We start from the raw sequence: 8411 nt of genomic DNA on the forward strand, positions 1-8411 counted from the left end.
GAAGCACATTATACGGGGTAGTGGTAGAGGGGGGAGGGGGCGGGGGCGGCCCTCAAGGAGATGGATTGGCACAGTGGTGGCCACTCTAGGCTCCAGCGTAGAAACAATTGTGAGGATGGTGCAGCACCAGGCAGGGTTTCAGTCTGTGCGTAGGGTGGCTGATACTTAATTTCTTTTCTTTCTGCTTATAAATTGAAAGTATGTTCATTTACAAAGAATATGGAAAATACACCAAACTAAAGGACAGCATAGAATGCCCCCCCCCCCCAAAAAAAATGAAACAGGATTTCTTATATCCTTTACAAAAGGAGACCACCACACTTCCTTCTTTTGGAAATGCATAGAACTATAATAAATTCCATCCCTAACCCTACCACTGTTAAGATATTTGAATGTCTAAGAAATCTGTGGCTGCCTCATTTACATGCAAATACCATGTATCATGGTGTTAGTTTTTTTTGTAACTTGTGGATTAGGTGAAGGTTTTAGAACTGATTATAGTTTTACAATCAACAATTCAAACACATTCGGGTTCTTCATTCATTGCAACCCTTTCAGTGTTGCTAGGTGCGATGGAGCCTGTTGTGACTTGCACAAAAGAACAAAACATAGCTGGTCCTGCTTCAGCGTCACAATTGTTCCTATGCTTGAGCTCATTGCTTCAGCCACAATGTCAATCCATCTCTTAACCTGCCCTTTTCCCTGCCCCGCTAACAAGCATGTCGTCCTTCTCCAGGGACTGAGCTCTCCTGATAACATGTCCAAAGTATGACAGTGTCTTACCATCCTGTCAGCTAGATAACACTAGCTGTACTTCTTGCAAGACAGCTATGTTCTGTTAGCTGTCCCTGGTACTTTGCATATTCTCTAGCACCACAATTTAAATGCATAGATTCTTCAGTCTTCCTTATTCAATGTCCAGCTTTGACATGCATATTAGGCCATTAAAAATACCATGATAGGTGTGGCACACCTTAGTTCTCAAAGTAACATCCTTGCTATTCAACACTCTAAAGAGGTCTTATGCTGCAGAATTACCTGATGCTTTTGATCTCTTGACTGCTGCTTCCAAGAGCATTGATTTTGTATCCAAGTAAGACAAAAATCCTTGACAGCTTCAACATTTTCTACATTTATCACGATGTTATCTATTGGGCCAGTTGTGAGGATTTTGATCTTCTTACATTATTAAGTTGTAATCCATACTGAAGGCTGTAATCGTTGATCATGTTCAGCAAGTGCTTCAAGTTCTCAATTTTCAGCAATCAAGGTTGTGTCTGCATATCACAGGTTCACCAATTCTAATGCCACATTCTTCATATAAGCCAGCTTCTCTGATTTCTTGCTATGCGTGCAGATTGAATACCTTGTTAGGGACCTGGAGCGATTACCCTTTCAATAGGAAGAGATCAAACACAAGGCTGCAATAACAGAAGAGGTTTTATGCTAGCTTAAGCCAGGGCTCCAGTCCTCAGGTGCTTATCTGCGTGCACCGTCTTGGACAAGAGTCCCCACAGAAGAAATTCTAAAGTTTTTATTTACAGGTACACGTAATGGGGCGTTCCCAGCCGCCCCTCTCGGCAACCCACTGATTGGCTCATTTGAGGTAGGTTGGCAGTCTGGTCCTTTGTGTAGTTCCGCGCTGGCCCTGTCCTCCCCTCGGCGATTGGACTCTGTGCCGCTCCCAGGTTGGCTTGGCTAGCCTCCGTTTCTGGGTACGTCCTACTTTGCACTGCTAGGAAACACAAAACCACAGCCTGCCCGAGATGGCGGTACCAGTCACGTGGGCAATCTGGCTTTACAAACTATTGTGAGAGAACACAACCATGTCACACACCTGTCCTGATTTTTAAAACCAGGCAGTATTTCCTTCTTTCGTCTGCACAACTGCCTCTTGATTTGTGTATAAATTCCACATGAGCACAATGAAGTATTCTACAATTCCCATTCTTTTCAAGGCTATCCATAATTGGTTATGATCCACACAGTTGATTGTCTTGCCGTAGTGAATCACAAACATCTTTCTGGTATTCTCTGCTTTCAGCCAAAATCTATCTGACATCAGCCATGTTAGCCCTTGTTCCACATCCTTTCTGAATCTGGCTTGAACCTCCGGCAGCTCCTTGTCAATGTACTGCTGCAAACCTTGTTGGATGATCTTCAGCAAAAGTTTGCCACCATTTGATAGCCATGATACTGCTCAACGTGACTCTGTAAGACAGTACAACCGCCCAGGTAGGATTCTGAGCCTGTAACTCCGCAGGGTTAGAAAGGCATGTCTCTGCTAAGGAGCAGCTGTTGTTTTTGATAAAGTGCCCACGAATTGTGAATCCTATTTCCTCACAAGGACCATTGAATCTTTAGTAATTCTTCCATAATGAAATGGTAAGTCTTCTTATTCTCTCCTGACTGCTCTTTCATTTGTTTTTTCAGGCGTACTGATAGAATTGTCAAATGCAGGGTAAAAATCATTTGCTACATTTGCACTTCGGCTGTGCAAAATGGGCAGCTGTAACAACTTGCCAAGCACACTGTGTCAAAGTCCTTGTAAAACACCTTGGGCCATTCAATGCAGTTGATAAAGTAGGATGTGTGTGATTGTTTTGTAGATGCTGTAATATTATTTTATTTCTTTCAATATCTTCCCATCACTTTTTCCCCTTTGTAAAGTGTGAGATATTTTGTTGTTGTTGTTAATGGTAAAGTATTTGTTTTAAGAAGCTGTATTAGTACTTGGTTATTTAATTGGTTTAATCTATCAAATAGAAATCACTGATTATTAAGGGTCATATATTATGCTTCAGTTTGGCAGCGAATGACTTTTACTCAGTTCATCAATTCAGGGAATCCATAGGGTGCTTTCTGCCTGATTGAGAAGTGTGTTCTCCCCTAAACCCCACGATACTCCTTATTGCTCATTGTCTCTGTTGTGTCTCTCAAGTGTCATTTTCTATTATACGTCATTTATTTACTTTAAAAATTATCGCGTTTTCCTGATGGAATTCGAGTTACAAGAGAGCAGGCCTGTATTATTCACTAGTGTATCTCCAGCACCTGTCTGCTGCATAGTAAACTTCTTGCCCTCAAGTGAATTCAAGCTCACAGCAACCTTGGAGGACAGACTGAAACTGCCCCACAGGACTTATAAGGCTGTAATCTGCCAAAGCAGGCTGCCAGATATCTCTTTCGCAGAGAAGCTGCTGTGTTTGAATTGTCAACCTCTTTATTAGCAGGTAGCGGAGTGGGTGACCACTATACCACAGGGCTCCTACTGACTCAGCCATGGCATTAATGGGGAAACATGCCTATTGGTGAGTTTCTTAACTTTTCCATGGCCCAGTGTCTTCACTGGTAACAGGAGGGTATGTATAGAACGACTTCATAGAGTTGTTATTGTTGATGTTTAGATGTCCTGAGTCGGTTTTGACTCATAGCAACCCTGTGTACAACAGAATGAAATGCTGCTCCGGCCTGTACTATCCTCACTTATGTTTGAGCCCATTGTTGCAATCGTGTCAATCCATCTCACTGAGGGACTTCCTCTTTTCCTTTGCCTCTCCACCAAGCATGATGGTCTCTCCTCATAACGTGTCCATGGTAGAGTAGTTGCACTATTAGAGAGTGGAGTGCTTACAAAAATACCCAGCAAATAGTAAACAATCTGGATGTTTACTGGATTAGCTACTGGAATGTTGCCACCCACTTCATATAGCCTTAAAATTGTTATTGTTGGGTGATTTCAAATTGTTCGAACTCATCGTCAGTCCGTGTACAACAGAATGAGCCACTGCCTGGTCCTGGGCCACCCTCACCATCGTTCCTGAGCTTGAGTCCATTGGGACAATCACTGTGTCGATCCGTCTCATTGAAGGTCTTCTCTTTCATTGACCCTCTACTTTACGAAACGTGATGTCCTTCTCCAGGAGCTGAGCTCTCATGGTAACAGGTCCAAAGTACACAAGACAAATTCTCACGATTATTGCGTGTCAGGAAAAGTCTACAGTATTGAACCTTCTGTACCAACGCCATAATTCCAAAGCATCCATTATTCTCCAGTCTTCCCTCTTTGATTTTTCAACTTTCCTATGCATATGAAGTGATTGAAAATACCAGGGCTGGCTGGAGTCAAGCACACCTAAGTCTTCAAAGTCATTTCAGTTTAGATCATTGTAACCGATAGGAGCTTTTGTTGTTTGGTCTTTGGAAGTTGACGTCCACGCTTTTCTTCCCAATCTGTCTTAGTCTTTGAAACCTATTCAGAATTACAGCAAGAAGTAAGATTTCACTGACAGACAAGTGGTAACTTAGCTTGGGTTGCATTGGCTGGGAATCAAGCCCAGGCCATCCACATAGAAGACAGTTATATCACTAACCACCAAGGAACTCTAATTATAAACATTAATCATCATTAATTTAATTATAACAAGTACTTAAAAGTCATAATGATTAGTTATATTGATTATAATAAAAGTCAGACAGTGGTTACTTAATTTCCCATCAAGAAGCTTGGTGGCACCGTGGCGAAGAGCACAATTGCTAATGGAAAGATGAGGGATTCAAACCCACCAGCCACTCCATGTGGGAACAATGTGGCCGTCTGCCTTTGGAAAGAATGCAGTCTTGGAAACCCTATGGGGCAAGTCTACTCTGTCCTATAGGCTGACTATGAATTGGATAGACTGGCATTGAGCTTGATTTTCCGTTTTGGTTTACTTTCTATCATGCCCGGGTGATGCTGTCTTCGCCTTCATACTAGTCTGAAAATGAATTCCTGGTTCTCAAACCTTTCACCTGACCTGGTAAAAGAGTTCCAGACCTCCAGGACACTGATCTCTTCCAAGGTTGTTGACATCATGGCATATTGTTTTAGACATAAATCCAGATGTCCCTAGAGAACACTTTCCTGGTGATGTCAGATGAGTGCACAGCTGGATACGTACAGAGCAGGTGACCACAGTCTTGGAAGGGAATTATATCTAACTCACAAGCTTCCCTTACGGTCCCACTGGAGTCTTTTTTTCCTCCTAAAGAATTTACAGATAAGAGGTTACTGACTTTGGTCATTTATTTTTGTGAAGTCGGATTCCCTTAAATCAAAGTTTGTGTTCTTTTGCATTTAAGAGAGAACTAAACAAAAAATTCAAGCCTAGAGTTGCAATATTGAAAGAGTCCACGAGCAAAATATTGAATGCTGTAGGAAGTATCAAAAGAAGATGGAAAGAATACGGGGTCACTGCCCCCCAAATAACTGGTTGCCATTCCGCCATTTCAGAAGGCAGCATATGAGCAAGATCCAGTGGTGCTGAAGGAAGAACTTCCAACTACACTGAAAGCATTAGCCAAAAGCAAGTCTGCAGGAATTGGTGGATTAACAACTGAAATGTTTCAAAAATCAGGTGCAGCATTAGAATCACTCATCCATGCCAGGAAATTGGAAGACAGCTACTTGTCTAACTGGAAGAGATCCATATTGGCACCCATTACAAAGAAAAGCAACCTTGCCAAAGAACGATATCATTGATACAACATGCAAGTAAACGTTATCTAAAGCTCATCCAACGAAGGTTACAGCAGTACACTGACAGGGAGCTGCCAGAGTTTAAGCTGGATTGAGAAAAGAACACAGAACAGGGGAGATCACTGCTGCTGCTCTCAGGTGGATCTTGGCTGAAAGCAGAGGATCCCAGAAGGATATTTGCTGGTGTGTTGACTCTGAAAAGGCATTCTATTTCGTGAATCCTAACAAAGTGAACTGTTTTGAGAAGAGTGGGAGCTCCAGAACACATCATTGTGCTCATGTGCAACCTGTACATGGATCAGGAAGCAGTTATGTATATGACATGCGAATGCTGCATGGTTTAAAATCAGGAAAAGTGTGTGCCCAGTTTTGTTCACTCACAATTTATTCAGTGTGCATACTAGGCCAATGATCAGAGAAGCCGGATTATATGAAAAGGAATTCAGAATCAGGATTTCAGGCAAACCGCTAACTACTATGCCTCCGGAGGTCCTTAGACTGGGAAGAACATTCTAAATATCCTTTCTACTTGGCAAGGATATGTTAGTGTAGTGTCTAGTGTCAAGACTATCAAGAATATAACCATTGCCTTTGAGTCCACCCCTGCTCATAGAGATACCATAGGACAGAGTGAAACTGCTCCTTACAGTTTCTGAAAGTTATAGGAGCAGACAGCCTCATCTTTTTCCTAAGAAGCAGCTAGTGGGTTTGAACCACCAACCTTGCGATTAACAGCTTTACACTTAACTGACAGTGCCACCACGGCTCCTTAGAGTATGTTAGAGTATCAGGAAATTGAGACATATAGGTTAGAGGTTTATATCAATGGAAAAACCCTTCAAAGATTTTGATTATAATCGAAACTTTATACTGAATTATAAATTGCGTTTTGGATATGCACATAGTCATTTAGTTGGGGAACCCACCAACTTGTTGGTCTATGAATAAATAGAACGAAGAAGCCCTTCATTTCCAGGCCGTTTCTGAATTATGCACCACTGAAATTTAAATCAGTTTTTGATACCAAATTCCACTATCGATACATATCCTGTAGTGCTTGACCATAGTGAGTCGGGAGTGGAGGTGGGGGATTGGGTGGGGTGAGCTGCAAAGCCCTAGACATTTGGAGCAGGGCGGAGAGCAGAGAGGGGAACTGATGTGAGGTCTTGTGGCTAGTTCTCTGAGACTCTTGAATTGCTTCATGAGCCAGACTAGTACACTGAATCTATTTGTAGTGCCCAGCCTCCCCAAAATTGGTTTCTTTGCTTCTTAATTTTCTGATATAACAATAGGAGCGCCAGGCAGATGACTTTACCTCGAGGCCATCTTGACTCATTTTCCTTGAGTTCATTATTTAGAAGCACTTCCCACCAAATTTTTAATTTTAATTTTCTATTTCACAGTGAGCCTATAGGAAAAGGCAGAACTCCCCCATGGCAGTATTAAGGTTATGGCTCACTGGGAGTCAGAGAATTTAGTTTTTAGAAGCACTCCCCCACAAATTTTGTATTTTCTATTTGAGCTTTGTTTTTTTCTAGGCTGCCATCTGCACAGAAGCAGATCGCCAGGACTCTTCTTCGGTTGCACTGCTGGGCGGGTTTGAGCCACCCACCTTATTTATGGCTAGCAGCTAAGCTCAGACCCGCTGTGCCACCGGAGGACCTTGATCTTTGGTTTTATATCTCCATTTCAACATTTGGAATTCATGCCTCCTTTATAAACCTATTTTTTAAAACAAATCATCTGAGAAAGTTAATTATTATCTTTTTTTCTTTCTTAAGGACCATTTATTCACCTATTTCATTCACTTAGATGAAACCTAATAGAACACACATCATGATTTTCAAGGTCATTTTGAAATAATGAAAATTCTGCCTAGTCCTTTAAAGAAAAGCGCTTTCTTGAATAGATTTTGAGGGTATCCTAGCAACCACCCAATAGTGAAATTTATCAGTTTGTCAGAGAGAATTCGTACTAACCCCATGAAGGAGACACTTCAATTTCAGTTTGTCCGAACCATCCTTTTTCTCTATTGTTTCAAAATATTGGATCTTCTTAGTGATATTCACGCTGGAGACATTATTTAATAATTAATAGGAATATATTTGATGCTATCCTGCTCTAGCTAGCTTCTTTTCTAGCACTAAATTCGATCTCACTATATATTTTTATAAATCAGCCCTTGATGATGCAGTAGTGGAACACTTGGCTGCTAACCAAAAGGTCGGTGGTTCAAACCTATGAGCCACTCATGGCAGACAGCTGTGGAAGTCAGCCTCCTTAGAGAGGACAACCTTAATACTGCTATGGGGGAGTTCTGCCTTTTCCTATGGGCTCGCTGTGAGTCCGAATTAACTCCCTGGCAAAGGGTGTGCAGACATAGATGAAAACACTTTAATACTGCAGACGGGATCAAAGCATAATGCAAAAATATGTTTGTGCTTTTTATTGCATTTCTGTGCTGCAAAAAGAAGGGGCGGGGGGCAAAAAACGGAGCCGGCCTTCATGATCCCAAAGAAATAGAGATTCAAGAGGAGGTTTGGAATGGACAGTCATTCTCTCTCCCCTTGGTTTTCCTGGGTGCTGTGAATGGGAGCAGAAGACTTATTTGGTTGTACCTTCAGATATTAGTTTCCAGGGTGATGACTTTTTAAAAATTCTGGATGCAAATTAAAATAGACACTTCTCCCAGGTGTCTAGACAAGCCAAGCATGAAATGGTATGAACCAAGCACACGTTCTGCAAAAAACGATTTAGAATTGAGCAGGCTGTTAAAATTAAATAGCCTTAACAATGGAGTATATATTATAATGTAATAGTTATATATATGAGCAAGACTTAATTTCAGTCTCTTTGCTCTCTTGGAAAGCAGAATGAAATTGTTATGTGTATT

Source organism: Echinops telfairi, unplaced genomic scaffold (genome assembly GCF_000313985.2).
Source record: "Echinops telfairi isolate 266 unplaced genomic scaffold, ASM31398v2 ScPeMD7_5868;HRSCAF=6743_1, whole genome shotgun sequence".
Taxonomy (NCBI): domain Eukaryota; kingdom Metazoa; phylum Chordata; class Mammalia; order Afrosoricida; family Tenrecidae; genus Echinops; species Echinops telfairi.